The sequence below is a fragment of the Cryptomeria japonica genome, chromosome 10 (genome assembly GCF_030272615.1).
Source record: "Cryptomeria japonica chromosome 10, Sugi_1.0, whole genome shotgun sequence".
NCBI classification, from domain to species: Eukaryota; Viridiplantae; Streptophyta; class Pinopsida; order Cupressales; family Cupressaceae; genus Cryptomeria; species Cryptomeria japonica.
The window spans coordinates 400,052,164-400,071,337 of NC_081414.1; positions in this window are offsets into that span (position 1 = coordinate 400,052,164).

A 19,174-nucleotide genomic window follows, 5' to 3' on the forward strand; every position below is an offset into this window, starting at 1 on the left:
AGCACAATGGTTTATACAATCAATAGAGTACATATCAAAGGAGAAACTGGTAAGACACCTTATGAATTATGGTTTGGCAATACACCTACAATTAAATATTTCAGAATCTTTGGTAGTAAATGTGATTCAGTGGTTTTTATTTTTGCTTTGATATTTTTGTCAGATTTATGGCATTGATGTCAAAGGGGGAGAGATATTGATTTGAAAAAGAAAAAAGGGAGTTGTATACATTAGGGGGAGTTTGGTCTTTATTTTAGAACTTCATTTCTATATCTTTATGTGGGAGATTGTTGGTTGTCTTCCATTGGGGGAGACTTGTTTGGCATTTCCTTGTACTTTGATGTTTTTCACATCTAGTCTTGCCATCAATGCCAAAGGGGGAGATTGTTGGTCATTTGGAGGAATTTATTATGTGTTGCATTGGTGTTTTGTCATTGATGTAAACACTAGCTATTTTGGATGCTTTACCGACACCCTTCTGGTCCTGGTAAGATGTGAGGTTTCTGGTTGGTTTGGATCCAACATGATCCAGTATGCTCCAGTATGATTTGGTTATGGAATTGGCTTATTCATGATACTCATGTTCATATTCAGCCAGTTGGTTTTGGTCTGGTGATCGGATTCTATCTTATTTTCTTAGAAGCTTGGTTTGTGGTTTCAGTGAGGGTTTCACCAGTAGAGATTTGATGAATATCTTTAATGGTATGCATAAGTAGTGTTGGTGCAACTTCTGGTGAAGATTTAGGATGTTGATGGTGATCATGTTTGAGACTTGGTGGATTAATATCATTTCTTTAGCATGTGGACCTATATTGGGTCCCAGTTGATCTAGGTTATGGACTAGCTCAATGTAACGTATGGATTGGACCTCTTGATGTGTTTCTGGGATGTCTTATGAGTTGATTATTATTTATTTTGTCTAAGGCTGACATGTTTTGTAATTATGTAATTAATTTATTGTCTGGTGGCTGGCCTAATTGTTTATGGTCAAGGGTTTGTATATATATCATGTAATATCTCATTGCAGATCATAGTAATAGGAATGGGATATGGATATGTAATGTGCGAATAATGTAATATCATTCAGGCAGAGGATTTGGTCGATCATTGGAGATCGAGTTGGTTTTATATAAGAGGATTTAGTCCTCCAATATTGAGCTTAACCAGAATTGTACTCAGGCATAGGAGATGCTATCTTTGCAGTTCATTCATTCTTCCAGATTGTAATATGGATTTCTATGTAGTCAGTGAGACTCCTTTTGTGATGAGCAGTGCGCTCTAGGATGTTGGCCTTCCTACAAGTGCAATCCCCTCAATTGTAATTCACATACTTACTGCAAAAGTATTATCTGACTGTGGGTAGGCTTCCCATCGTGGTTTTTCCCTTTACCGGGTTTTCCACCTATAAATCTTGGTGTCATGTGGATGGTATTTATTCTCTAATTATTTTTTATGCTTAATTGGTTTAACTGTTATTCTAGTATTAATGTTTTGGGTTCTGGTATTAAAGGTTTAATTTCTAAATGTCCTGGTAATCTGTGATAACTGATTCACCCCCCTCCCATCTCAGTTGTCTTCTGATTATTTGAACTGTCTAACAAACTGAGAGTATATATAGTGGAGCAGCAATGTCCCACTCATCTGGGGTAATATTTTCAAAGGTGGCTATAATTGGAAATTCTTGATGAATCTCCAACTCCAAGGGATGAGGGACAATATAATGATTATATATACATTCTTCACAAGTGTCACCTAATGGTACGTGTATAACATTTGAGGGATTTCTATCTATACCCAGGGTTGAAATACATCCTATAACACTAGACTGATTGCCACAAAGAATATCATCACAAACCATTAGCCCACTATTTTTCTCACCATTTGAGGTTTCCTTTTCAAGCTTTAATTTTACACTCATTCTATACATTGAGACCTTTTCAATATTTATAGCAATTTGGAAAGCTTCTTGCAATCTTTAAGGGTCTTCACTCCTTAACATGTAACTCATATTTTTACCAAATGCACTAAAATATATGACCAATGCCATTGCATCTTGAGGTCTACAAGCTTTAGGAATTCTCTTCAATGCCTTCAAAAATCTCAAATTAAATTCAGGAACTAACTCATCAGTTTTAACATGGATATCTACGCACTCATTGATTATTAAATTCTCACCAATTATTTTGCCAAATTGATCATTAAAAACAAATTTAAACTTATCCCATGTGCTAATAGACCCAGAAAACAAATATGAAAACCATTCCCTGGCTTCATCTTTTAAACACTACACAAATAACCTCATAACTGCATCCTCATCATCAATTTCATAATCATCTATTAAATCATTGAACTATTGAAGATGCATCTTTGCAGAATCCAACTTATATCCCCTGAACTTGGGTAGCTCATTTTTTATTCCTGCTGATATGGGGTTTGTAAAACCATGGATACCAGTAAAATCTAAAGCCTTGCATCTTTCAATTTTGAAATTTCTTTGTAGATTACATAATAGAGGTTGATTGCAAACCATGGTTGCACTTGGAGCCATGTTTGAATACATAGATTGAAACCTATTTGACATTGTTGCTCTTACAAATTCTCTTTTATATGAAGGGATCTTAAACTTGCATGGTATAGAAAACATGACCTATTTCAACATGACTTTGAGACCTCACTTAGGAACATAAATGTACAAAACATGCATACTTCTTTATAAAAAGAAAGCAGATGATAATTGAGAAGTATGCCAAAAATTCTTCTATTTTTTCCCTAACTTAGTGCTTAAATCACTTGGAAGGAACAATTGATGTCTTTGTTGGCATATGGACACTCCAATGAGACATTGTATGTGATTGAAGGTTTTGTCATTGATGGCAACCTTGCAATCCTATGGCACTGGCAAGACATTATACCGACAAAGCATTACACAGGCAACCTTGCAATCCTATGGCACCAGCAAGACAATGCACCAGCATCAACACATCACTCTACACCAGCACCGGCACAAAAGAAAAGATGTATACCGGCACAGAGGCTGACAAGGTTTTTGTTATGTAATATTTTTTTTATTATTGTAAGACGACTTGGCAAATTGTAAAATGACTCTTATATAAAGGAGATCATTGTAGATATTTGGAGAAGTGATGTAAGGAGCATAAAGAAAATTATTAGGAAGACCTAATGTGTGAAATATAGGTCAAGGGTATATGTAAAGAACAGAGTAGGAACCGGTACTGAATCTGGCATTAAAGATGCTATTGTAAAGTAGTACAAGTTATTGGATTAGTATAATCCTTATTGTAAGTCAGTGTGACTTCCCATTGAGCAGTGAGCTCTAGGCAGTTGGCCTTCCTGCATTTGCAGGCCCCTATTGTAAGTAATATTCTCTTATTGGCCAGTGAGTGAATATTGTGGGTCATAAATCCCACCGAGGTTTTTCCCACACTAGGTTTCCTCCTTAAACATCTTGTGTTATGGTGGAATTTTCATGTGGATGTTCTTGATTCTGTTGATTGCTTTATTTCTTGCATACCGGTACACTGTTATATTATGTTCTGCATGTTTTAACTTAAGAAATAATTATCACCAGTCAGATACTGATTCACCCCCCCCCCCCCCCCCCCCGCTCTTAGTATCTGTGGGACCCCCAACAGTCTTAACATAAATTTTGGAGAATAGTTGGAAAATTGGAACTACTCTTACTTTCTTTCTAAGTAAAATTTTTGAATATCTTCTTCAAATATTAGGTTCTTTCTTCAGAGTCACCACCTCCTTGATAGAGGAAATTTTTCAAATAGCTAGGAGCCATTTGAAACATGTCTTCATTCTGGGTTTCTTCTAACAACAGAGTCATAGTTTTCTTTTTCAAATCAGCTGCAAATACAATCTTCTTCTAGGCTGAAAATACCAGATCTAAAATAAATTTCAAATTCACCAAACTCTAGACTCTTCCCACATCGATAATTATATGGACTCCCCAACAGAGTCGCCAATTTTGTTGATGTAGACTCTAATGGGATATCTTAGCGTGAATGTGAGTTTGCAAGATGTTACCAGAGACTCTAAAGGCTAAATTGAATAGTATTTATCATCAGTCCCTAGCAGAGTCACCAATTTTGTTGGTGTTTTTTCCTGCAACCTACATTCCTAAGGATCTCAATACATCTCAGGTCACAGAGAGAGCCTTTCATGCATGTTCAAATCTATCAATAGCTTAAGGATAGGAAAATCCCAATAGTAACAAGGCCGACATAGACCTTCTTCACTTTGAGCTCTACCAAAATCAGGAGGGTGTTCCTTCTTAAATCAAATAAATTATAGATATTTCTCAAAACCCTCGTAGATACACAAGCTTACTAATTGGTACATTCTTCTCAGACAAAATAGGGGACCCTGCATGCACTTAACACACATGTATCCCTAACCCCACAATGCTATGCAACATTTTGAGACAACAAATTACAATGGTGATGTCCCAAAGAAGCGGGGAACCTTATACATACACCAAGGAAGACAACCCCTCAACTACTTGAAACAGAAACTATAAAGAACTTAAAACAATTTCAAGATAGGATTCTGAAACCCCCCTATGATAGATAGTAAAACCAGTGCCTATCCTTGGCAACAAAATCAAACCCAAAAAGCAAAAAGGAAACCCCACACTGTAAAAGAACTTGAATTAGGAAATTTTCTACATGTTCATGCTTGGCATCAACACAATTCTGTTATGTTATTATATGCATCCATTCTTACTTATCCTACGAAATTCACTAAACTCCCTGCAACTCATACACTGAGATTCAATATTCTCCTTGAGAATAATTTGTAAATGCAGTCACATAGTGATATAAGAATACCAAAAACATACTTTTTGTCTATAAACAAAAACTCTAAAACCTAAGACAAAAAACTAACCTGCAATTACTTGATTTTCTAAGGAAAAATTATGAATCCTTTCTACAACTATGGTATTCTTTTTATAGAAAAAAAGGAATGCACAAGCTACCAGTTGTTTACACTTGGCAATTATGTTCATGACTCATCATTCTACCTATAATAGAAAAAGGAAGCTTTCATAGAGAAAAGAACAAAAAGTTGCATCCAAAACATTCTATTGCAGCTTAGCCACCTTTGAGTCATGCCACCATTGTGTTGCAATTGCACACCTTGTTTCATTTGACACGGAAGGAATGGAGCATCCTAAAATCCAAAAGGGGAAGCTCACAGCCCCGGACTGGCAGCAATGAAAATGGAAAGAGGAGCTTTCACACAAATCTTGCAAACCAAGAAGGGGTCGTAACTTCCATGCACTTGCAAAATCATACCAAAGATGTATCTAAATCATCCACCTTCCCTTACTATCATTTTCCTCTCCTCTTTTGCTGCTTCTGTACCATTTGGTAGTGCAGGGGAAAAAATTGATAGCCCTTAAAAGGTTCCTTGTAATTGAAAAGGCCTTTCAAGATCCCCATGGCCATCTTGTTATTTTTCAAGAACCCCCTGGCCATACCATTTCTCAATAACACTCTATCTAGCTAATGTCACAAAATATGCACATAATGAATGCACAAATCTGCTACTCCATTCTTGACATAATCACCAATCTCGTTTGCACAACAACTTCCATTGTATCGTCCTATCAAAACCCAACTCTCTTGAACATATAGAGACACTAGGAATTCTAAAAATAGCCTTGCAATGGATTTTCATGCAAGTTGTCCTTTATGCTTTTCGATTTGAAATCCACACTTCCTCCTACCAACTTTAAGCTCCAGAAAAAATCGTACACATGCAACTAATCTCACCTCTGTTTTGAAATCCACATGCATATTATCAAAAGGCTCTTTCTCTTATCTTCCTCAATTTATTCCTAAATAAGAAATCCACTCATGACCTTGTTGTACTTTCCATCTAGATTATCATCTCCTTCGGTCAAGGCCTACACTTGACTAGACATACCTTCATGCCTACTCGCCTATATGATGGCTGCCGAAAATCGAGAAACCACACCTCTTTACTTGGGATCACAAAAATTCCATCACCTACCATACTGGGCATCAAATCTATAGTTTCAAATCTTAGCCATCGATGCTACTGAATCAACCTTGATCAATCAACTAAAACCTTCCTGCAATCCACACAGACCTCTACTATGTGCCCGGGATGCCACGTCCAATTTGGAAAAGTCACAACAGTCTCCCATGTACCTGTATTCTTCTCTAATCTTTATGAAATAAACCTATGGAATCATGGGAAATACATCCATTGCCTTTGTCCACTCCCGCTAGCCTGCCAATTACCTTTAATGCTAATAGAACACACACACAGGGACACATGACTGGGGATGCCTCAACACATTTAAGCACCTTTTACATATCTATGAGCCCATGATCTCCAACTTGACCTCCTCTAACATCTTGCGGGAAGGCAGGACCTATCCAACACATCGCCATTCTCATCTGCATGCATGTGAGGAACAACTCATTCATGAAGATAAAAATATGGGGGCATGAGTGCTTCCCAATTAATACCCATAATCTCGCTATAAACTTCCAGTCAATGAATACTAAAATGTGGGGGTGAGGGAATGATTGTGGTTTACCCGAAATACAACATGTAGACCTGCGACCCTAAAAAATGAAGAGACAAATAACTCGTGGGGAAGCGAGATACGAAAAATTTAAGTAATAAAAGAGCACGTGCAATTTAGAAAAAGGGTACAAGGGTCATGAAACTTTGAGCTTAGGGAGCAAAAAGGAAAAAATGAAAAATAATTCAAGACATTACAAAAGAAAACCACACTATAATCAAAAGAGCAAAACATGATGTCAACTCACAAGCCCTAAAATTTGACAACCTACTAGCAAAATTAAAACAGCAAAATGCAAAAATTTGCAGTCCTACCAAAATGGAACTTGAATGAGCTAATATAGCTCAATGGGTCCAACCGGGCTTGCCAAAAACTATTGTCGCCAAGATTCCACTCATGACACTTAAGGTGAAAGCTCAATAATCTTGTGAAACACTGGATGATTTTTAGGCTTGTGGGTTGCTTGTGATGGAAATCAAGCTCCAGAGTGAGTTGGTTCTCTAATGAAACCTCCTAAAACCTTACTTTTGGTTGAGAAAATAGATAGAAAGCTTGATAAAAAGTGAATTCCTAAAGCTATAGGAGGTTATTGCACCAAATTGTATGATTCTATTCATTGTCCTATCTTATAATCAACTGCAATAAAGTTCTAAATTTATTTCACAATTCAATTAAGATCACGAAATTCACAAATATTTCACATGTAGGTTTGAATTTTCAATGTTTGTAAGAGGAAAAATAGGTTTTCATAGATAAAAATGACTGAAATCTTTGTTAACACAACATGCAACCTGAATTTTAACATGAAATCTTCTTGTTTTTTAAAGCATTAATGAGAGAAAACAAAGGATTCGAGATAAAATCATAATGTTATATCAAATCATTCATATGACAATAAAACACAAGAAAGTATTAAGAAGGAAGAACCACTATCTTTATTGAATACTGAAAATAGTGTTGTTACATTGCTTCAGAACTAAATAGAGCTACAATACTTTTGTTGTTGTATGTGTAAGTAGAAAAGAAAGAAGTAACTAAGAAAAGAAAGAAGAATAGACTTATAAGAGAAGTCTTGAGAAAAAGGAGCCAAGTTGTTGTTCCTTTGAAGGACTAGAGATAGCTGAGTAATTCTTTATTCTTTATTTGTCTTTCATCTTTAAAATTTGCATTAATTCATTTGGTCGAATATGATCTAAAAATATGCAAAGAAGCATGCAAAATTGATGTAAACTTAATCTAAGTGGGTTCAAATTGTTCCTTCATTGATGGTGTATGCATGTTGAGTATCAGGCTAATATAGAACTACTATATGTTGATCATAATTCCCCTATTTTAGGCCTTGAACTATTGCATGATTTATCTTGATCCCCCCTCTTTATCATCTGTGCTAACTGATTTTTCTTCCTTAATTTATTTTTAAAATTGCATGAGTATTCTCCTTTGGTCAAATCTGATCTTAAAATATGCATCAAAATATTTGTAACTCATGCAACTAGGAGTTTGATTACTCAAAAATTATTTTTAAGTTAGAACTATTCCATGTGGAATCTCAAAATGTACTTGAACAACTATATTTGTCTCCATTTTAAGACTAAATTGATAATGAACTCCACTTTGAACTGATGATGAATCAATTTATTTGCATTGAAATCATTATCCATTTGCATGATGAAGTGAGTCATTAAGTTGAGAACCTCTTTTAGGCATAGAATCCTTTAAGGGTTTCCATCTCTATATTTAGCTTTTAGCTTGATGTATATTATGATTCTCACCTTTTGTATTCTTTGGGTTGCGACCTAAAAATGATGTCACTGCCTCACTATTTTTCTTTTCACTCTATTTCCTGATATTTTCTTCTTCTCTTTGTATTTGACACTTCTTTTCTATGCCCCTTTGATCCTTATTATTATTATTGCTTACTGCTTCGAACTTCAAGCTCTCTGCATTGATCAAGATGACTTCTTTTTGGTGGCTGCTCCTTGAGATTTATCATTGTATTATGCCTTTATGAAATCATGAACTTCCTTTTGATTTCTTTTGTATATACCTAAAAATCAAGCCTGAAAGAACTTCACAAATAAGCTCCCATTTGATCAATCACCATTGGACAACTCAACTAGGTTGGCATAGTCAACAGGTTAAGCGTCATGGGTGCAATATTGGTGACAACACTTTCAAATGTGCTCCTAAGAATATAATTATATTGGATGTAAAATTTGAAGTACCAAAATATTGTGGGGAGTTAACTGTTGAGAAGTTAGAGACTAGGTGCAACATGTAGAAGTGTACTATAGAGTTCAAGATCTATTAGATGATGCTTCTAAGGTCTAATTAGCTACTCTCTAGTTGGGAGGAACAACTCTCACTTGGTGGGAGACTAGGAGTCGATAATAAATTGGTCACCATGGTAGTGTCAATTTAACTTGGATGGAGTTTGTAGTTTCTCTTAAGAAGAAATTATTCCTTAGGCCATATGAAGCAGTTAACTATGAAATAGTAAACTTTTAGGCAAGCTAAAGGTCAATCTATCCAAGATTACACTAATGAATTTAGGAAATGAGCCATTACACTTAATGTTACATTATACACTTAGGACACATTGCTCAAGTATATAGGTGGTGTTCATTCTTACTTAAGACATACCATTATGTTGTTGAGTCCTAGTATTTTGGATGTAGTATGTGTACAAGCCACACATTTGGAGTCAAGAGGTAAGAATATCTCTAGTGATAATTTTGTAAAGAAGCCATCTAAGCCTTAAGCTAAACCTAAAGGCAAAGGAAAGGGGAAAAAGATAACTACCATCGAGAAAAATGGTGATAATCCCACATTCTCCCATTGCAAGGAGGGGCATGATGATGCAAAGTGTTGGAAACTACATCCAAAACTAAGACTGAAGAGGTGTGGAGGAAACAAAGAAAAATAGACTATTGTTGTAGCACAATAGGATCTTGGATTTAACTTCGGAGATGAGACAAAGATTGTTGCTGCCAGGATCCAAGGTAAATGAAAAGGTATATCTCTTTCTATTGATACAAGTTTTACAAAAACAAGTGCAAGTTCAAGTAAAGAATCTTCTCCACCTAAGATTGATAAGCACCTAAATGAGCTATTTCATATTCAAGTTGTAACAAAGCATACAAAAATTGATACTTTTTTTGATACAAGATCTCAAGTGAATCTAATACCTAAAGAAGTCATTAAGAAACTTAACTTGGCTACAATACCTCATCTGAAGCCATATCCACTTGGATGGGTTTTCAATGATGCATAGTTACAGGTAACAAAGCAATGTAAGTTAAGATTTGCTATCACTGCAAACTTTATCGATGAGGTAGAAGTTGGTGTAGTCTCCTTAGATATTTGTGGTCTTGTACTAGGGAGTCCCTATCTTTATGACCAAAAAACAATCTTTTATAGCGGAGAAAATAAATATCACTTGTTTAAGGATGTTACAAAATACATTGTACGTGCATATAAGATAAAGACTAATCTAGTATTAGTAAACACTTGACAAATGAAGAGGTTAATCAATGCTGGTAAAAAATTTGTATGAATGATTGTAAAAGCCAAAGAGGATGACAAATCTGAGGCATTCGAAGGGTGTGATTCAAAGGAAAAAGATAAATTAGTCAAAAATTTTTTTATCTATGATGACTTATTCTAGGAGCCAAAAGGATTACCACCAAAGAGAGAGATAAAACATAAAATCCAACTATAGCAGGATGTGCCCCTTCCAAACATCGGCATGTACCATTTATCAATCTTGCATAATGATGAAATCAAGAAACAAGTTCAGGAGTTGGTTGAGAAAGGAGTTATTAGTCCAAGTACCTCTCCTTGTGGTTCTCCAATTGTGTTGGTGTCGAGTAAAGGGTCCTGAACAAGATAATGGTAAATCTTACCCAAATATTAAACTCATTAGTAAATATAAAATAATCATAAAAACATAGCCACAAGAGAAACACTCAAATTTATACATGGAAAACCCAAATGCAAAAAACCATGGAGAGTGTTAACTCTCAAGAGAATAAAACTAGTTATATGATGTTTTACAAAGCAGTGGCTCACTACTAGGTGGCTCATTGCCAGATTACAAGAATGGCTCACTGCCAGAATGCTTATTAAAAAACTACAAAATCAACTTATTGCCAAAATACTCACTGCAAAAGTAAGAATGAACTAGAAAGGATTGCATCTTTGAATGCATGAGATCAGTTCCAAGATTAAGCTCAGATCACAATACACAACCCTTAAAGAATATCCAATGAAAGATCTCTATACTACTTTCCTCAAGTACTTGCAACAAGTCCTATCAAGAACTTCTATAATACTGTAACACAATATGCACTCTGACTTTGCACCAACTTCCTTCACTATCTACACTTCTCAATTCACACACTACTTCATTCTTCATACATTCATCTTCTATCCATAATTTCTATATATACCAAAAAGCTTACACATCAGGATAATATATCAACCTAGCACATGTTACCCAATAAAACCTTGAACACAAATGTGACAACTGAGTTGGTCTCCACAAGGTCTTTACATGCTTCCTTTTGCATAATTATTTTTCTGATGCAAATACCTTAATTACCAAAATGGGACATGGTCATCCTGACCCATAGATATTGACCCATTATCAAAAATCTCAAACATGATATCTCCAAAACTCCAAAATACAGGTTCCACACATATCAAGGATATAGAACCATGAGACATGAAGAGATATACCTGATATAACCAAAAATAGATGATATCAGGACACATAACTATTACCAAAAATAATGTAAGAACAATTCAAAATTCCAGAGATAGGAATCTTACATAAGTCATTCCATTATATCAACTTCATCTTACTGCATCACATCTCATAGCAATACCAGAAGTTACAACACTTGTTCATAGCAAAAACTACACACACCGACTACATACAACATCCAGACTAAGCTGGATAAATGGATTGACAACAATAAACTGTAAATGATGTCTGGTCCAAACTAGATAATTGATTTGACATCAATGACAACAATATTCACACAAGTCTAACAATATCTCCCTTTGTCATTGATGACAAAACTGTTGGCATATGCACACTCCAATGAGACATTGTATGTGATTGAAGGTTTTGTCATTGATGGCAACCTTGCAATCCTATGGCACCGGCAAAGGCATTATACTAACATCAGCAGATCACACTCTACACCGGCACTCAGGACACTGGCACCGACACAGAAGAAAGGAAGTATACCGACATAGAGGCTAACAGGATTTTGTTATATTATATTTTGTTTATTATTGTAAAAATGTGTAAGCCGACTTGGAAAATTGTAAAATGACTCTTATATATAAAAGAGATCATTGTAGACATTTGTGATAGATGAGTAGAAGCATATAGAAAAATATTAGGCAGACCTATTGTACGAAATATAGGTCAAGGGGTATATGTAAAGAACAGAGTAGGAACCGGTACTAAATCTGGCATTGAAGATGCTATTGTAAAGCAGTACAAGATATGATAAGCAAGTTGAAACAAGAGATCATGACAACAAAAAATGAAATGTAGGATATGACTATGAGATTTTGCAAAGAGATTGAGGATAGGAAGAAGAATGAAGAAGAATTGACCAGAAGGCTAAGTGATGCAGCAAATGAGAACACAAGACTTAGCTATGAAAATGACATGTTGAAGACAGATCTGATGCATACTCAGAATGACTCAAATGAACTGATGAGACAAAAAGAAGTCTTAGAAAGAGAACTAGAAACTGCAAATCAACATAAAGAAAAATTCAAGAAAAGCTCAGAGGAACTTGGCACCTTGCTGAAGAATCAAAAACCTAAAGGTGACACTTCTGGAGTTGGCTTTGAAATTGGTGAAAGCTTCGGTACTACAAATACTTAGGATCATAGCAAACCAGTAAGACAACCTAATGCTTATAAATTCAATGGTAAATGCTTTAACTGTAATAAGTATGGTCATAGAGAAAATGAATGTAGATCTAGAAATTATCAGAATATCAACACACCCACTGGTCAATGTTCTAAATGCAACAAAGTTGGTCACAACTCTGAAAAACTGTAGAATGAATGTGAGATGTTATGTTTGTGGAAGATTTGGACATTTATCTAATCAATGCAGAACACAAACCGGAATAGGTTATGGGAAAGCTATTCAGAAGAATAATGTAACTTGTTATGCATGTAAGAAGATTGGGCATATTGCTAAATTCTATAGAAGTAAAGGAACACCGATAGACAACAAAAGTTATAGCTTAAAAGGTAAAGAAAAAGTTGAAGAGGTTAAGCAAGAATTCTCAAAACAATGGATTAGAAAAGCTGATCTAAATATTGGGAATAATCCTCCATCGGTAGAACAAACCAATACTTCACTGGCAAAATAGAGTGATGCTTCACCGGAAGGACAGAGCAGTGCTCCACTGGCAGGAAGTTCTTCATCTAATTGAAGAAAATTTCCTTGAGGGTTTGGCAATCTATTTGATACATGTGCTATTATTCCCTTGGTTAGAGATAAGAAGTTGGAAATTACTTATTACTGGCAAACAATGTTAAGTGAATACTTAACTGGCATGCAATTAATGTGGTAGATGGTGAAAAGACACTATAAAATTAAGGTTTTGGCTCCATTTCATTTCACCGAGATTTCAAATTTTTGAAGAGCGCAAAGATTCTGAGCTAAGGCATTTCAAGCAAGAAGCAAGAACACTCCAAGCAATCATCCATCCGAGGCAGTAAAAGGTATTTAATCATGGCAACCACCTCTGCAATTGAATATATAGCAAACCCTACTGTTGTTGAGGTAATAAAAAGACCTAGGCCCGTATTTCAGTTATTTCCCGAGATAGCAAAGAAAGATGATACCTTAGGTGCTTTTTCTCAAATTCCTAAGGGAGTTGTTTATGCTGAAGACCCCAGAATGTACATCCACTACAACATTGAGGAATTAGGAGATGAATAAATTAAAACCATGTATAAAACTGTGATATGTGATAATACTAGAAATGTAAAGGATGAACACAAGATCATTGAGACCCTAGGATTTACAGAGATCCTTAGCATTCCTGAATTTCCAAAGGATGTGATTAGGATAGTTTTGAGCAGGGTACATGGAGAATTTTTCTGGTTAGATGCAATCCACAAAATCACCAAGGAAGCTGTGAAAGTTGTTACAGGGTTACCGACCATCAGTAAAAGACCAGATAAAACCAAGAAAGTTTCCAATGACCTAGTGATAAACCTAACTAGTGCAACATTTGACAAGAGGTCCCTAAGAGTTAATGATGTAACAAATATCAATGTGAGATTCATCAGTATGATATTAGGGTATAAAGCTACTCATGCTAATAGATTCAATTCAGTTTCAAGTTTATGCATTAAGAGTGCTTATGATATGGTCACAGATAATGCAAAAATTGACATATGTGAGTGGTTAAAGGATGAATTAATTGACAATCTTGGAAAGATCAAGAAGGACAAGAAAGGAACTTTCAGATTTGGAAATCTATTAGTATGCCTAATGCTACACATAACAAAATAGGTTCCCGGTATAGGTTACAAAGAACTTGGATATGATATACCGGTAGGCAAACAATTAACAGAACTATTCAATAACATGGGTGAGAACAAGGAAAGCAATATTAATGACTTCTTTCAAGCATTAAAGACAAAAATGAAGAAAAGAGTAAGGTTATCACAAAAGATTGTAGACAAATACAAAGATGAAATATGCTTTGTCATCAAAAAAGATGAAATCTGGATGGAAGCGGTCATCCCAAGGACAGTTTGGGTAACCGAGATGGGGTATGAAACAGATGATCACATAGTTGAAACATATGCTAAAGCACTTCTAGAAGCCCCCAGAGACCCTAAGGAAGAAATATTTGGCAGTGCAGAAAATATTGAAAGACAAATTCAATCAAAGAAAAGGGTGAAAAAGGTTGAGGCAATTGTAAGGAAAGGTTCCAGACAAGCAAAAGCCATCAAAGAAGATGTATTGAAGAAAACCAGCATAACAAAGGATGAGTTAGCAGCTCCACAACTTGAAACTCACCTATCACCGGTAGGTACTTCTTCAGGAAGTGACATGCCTGCAACTTTCAAAAGAGTTGTAAGAAAAAGAGATCCCTCACCGGCAACCACACCTCACCCAGGAGGACAAGGCAAAAGCAACAAGCAGTGAGATCTTCGGTAAGAAAGGCCACACCAAAGAAGAAACTGACACCCAAGAAGAAGAATAGGACAAACAAAGACTTGGCCCCTCTTGATATACTGCTGAATGAAATCACAGAGGAAGGTAAACTAAAGAATATAGAGAAAATATATGACACTCTAACAGCTGAAGAAAAAGAGCAAGTTGAAAATAGTGTTATATTGCACATGGATATGTACAAGAAATTTTTGATGGAAGTAGTCAATGAAATACCAGATGAATTATTCAAAAGACTAGAGGCAAGAAGACAAGCAGTGATAGAATTGGATAAGAAAATAAAGATTGAAAAGCTACTTGTTGTATATCTGGTAAACTCTCCACAAGAAATTGATGACCTAATTGCTCAAGCCAACTAGACAGTATTTTCTACTGCACACTGGCACGTTACTGTAATGGTAGGAAGAGTTAATGAGGTAACAGAGGAAATAGAAAATGGATGGGATATATTCCTGGTTGAGAAAGAAAAACAAGAAGAATACAGGAACCCCAAACCCATAAAAGTTTATCAGAAAGATAGAGACAAGGGGAAAGGAAAAGTTGATGGACCACCAAGTATCAAGGTTAGAGACAACTTACCCCCACCTCCTTCAAATAATCCACTAGTAAAATCAACAACTACTAAAGATCAACCGGCAACCGAGAGTATGGATGTAGAGGATAATAATCCTAATCCTAAAGTCCGATATACTATGAATGTTGATACTCAGAAGATCAACATAGTAGTAGACAAAGATACAATAGAAAAGATAGATATGGCTAGTGAGCCTCCGGTAGCAGGGGAAACTAATAAACCGGCAGAAGATAAAGAGAAAAAGGTAGAGACTGAGACACAGACTGAGGAAATGAAACATACAGAGAAACAAATAGAGCTAAAGGCTCCAGAACAACAACAATCGGAACCGATACATAAGGAAACAGTACCACTGGCAACTAGTGAAAAACCATTGCTTAAAGAAATGCAGACACAAACAGACCTACCAGAGGTCAAAACAAGCTTGGTTACTTCCACCGATACTTAGATTATTGCTTCATCATCAAGCTTCAAATCAACCAATGTGACTGAGGTACTACTTGACTCTATCAAGAAAATAACCGACTGCAGCTCATAGGCTTACAAAGAAATTGATGATACCATACCAATTTTGAAGGTAATTGCTCCTAACTGTAATATAGATAACAAAGATTCTTTAGGATAGTTGGATACACCGTGTAAATATATCTCAAAAAACATTGAGAAAATAAAAGAAGAGTCAGTGAAGGATAAAGTAGAAGTTGAAAAACAGAAATTCTTAAATAAAGAAGTGTAATAGAGATTTTGACACACTTCTACCGGAATTATGTAATTTGTTGAAAGAGTACAAAAATTTGTACAAAGATACCTGTAAAACAAACTTTTTAATTGTAGATATTGACAAGAAAATAAGCAAGGTACAGGATGAGATCAATAAACTTGCAGATAATTTTGTCAACTCACCTGATACACTATCAATTTTTGAGGAGAAGATAAATTTTTTTGAGGAATAACTACTTAAATTGGAAAGAGATAAAGAAAGAATAATAAGTAAGGCAAAACATTTGAGATCAAAACTAAGTCCAAGATTGGACTATCTAGCATCTCTACGGAAGGAAATTTCTGAGGCACTAATACAGGGAAGCAAAACACCAGTAGAGCATTTGCAGCATCTCACCGGTACAGTGAAGAGAACAGAGACATCAATAAAGGATAACAAGAAGTTTATGGATAGTATAAACTTGATTTTGGGAGATCTTTTTCAAATTATAACTACCCAACTACAAGGTTGAAACCACAAACTCTACTGACATCTTGACAACCTTTGTCATTGATGCCAAAGGGGGAGTAGTGGGATGAGAAAATTCAAATCACAGGACAGGAATCATATGCTCAGGGGGAGCTCTCACATTTTTGGTAACATTTTTGGACTACACATTTTTGGATACTTTTTGAAATTTCTCATGAGTGTTGCCATCAATGCCAAAGGGGGAGATTGTTGGCATATGCACACTCTAATGAGACATTGTATGTGATTGAAGGTTTTGTCATTGATGGCAACCTTGCAATCCTATGGCACCAACAAAGGCATTATACCAGCATCAGCAGATCACACTCTACATCAGCACTCAGGACACTGACACCGACACAAAAGAAAGGAAGTATACCGACACAGAGGCCGACAGGATTTTGTTATATTATATTTTGTTTATTATTATAAAAGTGTGTAAGCTGACTTGGCAAATTGTAAAATGACTCTTATATATAAAAGAGATCATTGTAGACATTTGTGATAGATGAGTAGAAGCATATAGAAAAATATTAGGCAGACCTATTGTGTGAAATATAGGTCAAGGGGTATATGTAAAGAACAGAGCAGGAACTGGTACTGAATCTAGCATTGAAGATGCTACTGTAAAGCAGTACAAGATATTGGATTTGTATAATCCTTATTGTAAGTCAGTGAGACTTCCCATTGAGCAGTGAGCTTTAGGCAGTTGGCCTTCCTGCATGTGCAGGCCCCTATTGTAAGTAATATTCTCTTATTGGCCAGTGAGTGAATATTGTGGGTCACAAATCCCACCGAGGTTTTTCCCACACCGGGTTTCCTTGTTAACATCTTGTGTTATGGTGTGATTTTCATGTGGATATTATTGATTCTGTTTATTGCATTATTTCTTGCATACCAGTACACTATTATATTATGTTCTGCATGTTTTAAGTTAAGAAATTCTAATTACCGGTTAGATACTGATTCACCCCCCCCCCCTCTCAGTATCTATGGGATCCCTAACAAAAACATATCCAAAACATATCTGCATATAACTCAACTCCCCCTAACTCATACTTCTCCTCACATCCAAAATCCACATTCCATTCTCCCCTTTTTGACATCAAGGAAAAAGGATGCTTTTGATGAAAAAGAAAAGAAAGAAAAATAGAATATGTATATGATATCAAAAATTGAATACCAAACCAGATAGAACCTTCAGCTTCTCTTCTTTAGAAAGATAAGCTTGTATTTTTGCTTCAATTCTGAAAGAAGTTCCCAAGAATTTATGGCCAGTTTAATGTTGATTGAAAGGCTTTGACATTCCACCAATAGATCAACAACATTGGAAAAACTATTTGGAGCATATGGGTTCTGCTCATACTCAATAACACTACCAAGCAATACTGAAAAATGCTCCAACTTTGACTCAACGATCTCTTTCACTTTCCAAAACATGTTCACAATGTCTTCTCTCTATCTCTACAAGAATAAGAGTTCAACTTGAAGAGAGTTTATTCTTTTCCTCTTCTCACCATCCTTACCTTCTAGAAAATCAAAAGGTTTGCCTAAAGCACTCAACTCATCTTTAATAGCATCAATTTTGGATTTGTGCTTCACTACAATTGTTGGCCAAGAGATACAATACCTATAGACTCTATTGGTAGTATGAATACTATCTCTTAATTCCTCAATACACATTGATAGGACTTCTTATGTATCAACACATTCTTTAAATGGATTCTTAGATACTCCAGCCTCAATAAATTGCTTAGATAAATTCTCTTTAAGAATTTCATTTAGAGATTTTGAAAGCAAATTACTGATATCCTCAATGCTCATATTGATCTTGATCAAATGATTCAACAAAATATTTTCAAATCTATCAGACTCAATCGAGGTAAACCACATCTTGCCAATTTTATTGATTCCATCAGAGCTATCAACCAACTCTAACAATTTTGATTCATCATTTGATTCTTTAGCTAGCTCTCCTTCAGCTACAAGAGACTTCACATCCTCAATTACAACAATATCTTTCTTATGCAAATTATACTTGCTTTTCTTTGGCTCCAAAACACTCATAGAAATAGACTATTTTCTTTTTCTCTTTCCAGAGGAGGAGCCTCCAAAACCAAATATAGTGGATATTGGGCCAACACACCACATATCTAGAAAGGATTTGAAATATGCATTACAAGCATCCTCTTTACTATCTAGACTATTCAAATATCTGAATATCTACCTTGCAATCGAGACACTATATTCCCATATAATATTCTCTTTTTCGAGAAGGGATCCCAGATGATACATCATCAAACATACAAGCAATGAACCAAATTGGAAAGGATAATTCTGCACTTTTGACATCTTGATATTTTCCAATAATAATTCTCTTGACAATTCACAAAAGTCGAATGATTTGTTTTCTATTACAAGCATATGTGCCATAAATACTGCAATTTCGGAAGTGGCACCTTCCCTATTCCTAAAATATATCTTATAAGAAAAATCATAGGCAACATACCTCACCACAATATTAATGATCTTGTCAATGATCAATGCTCA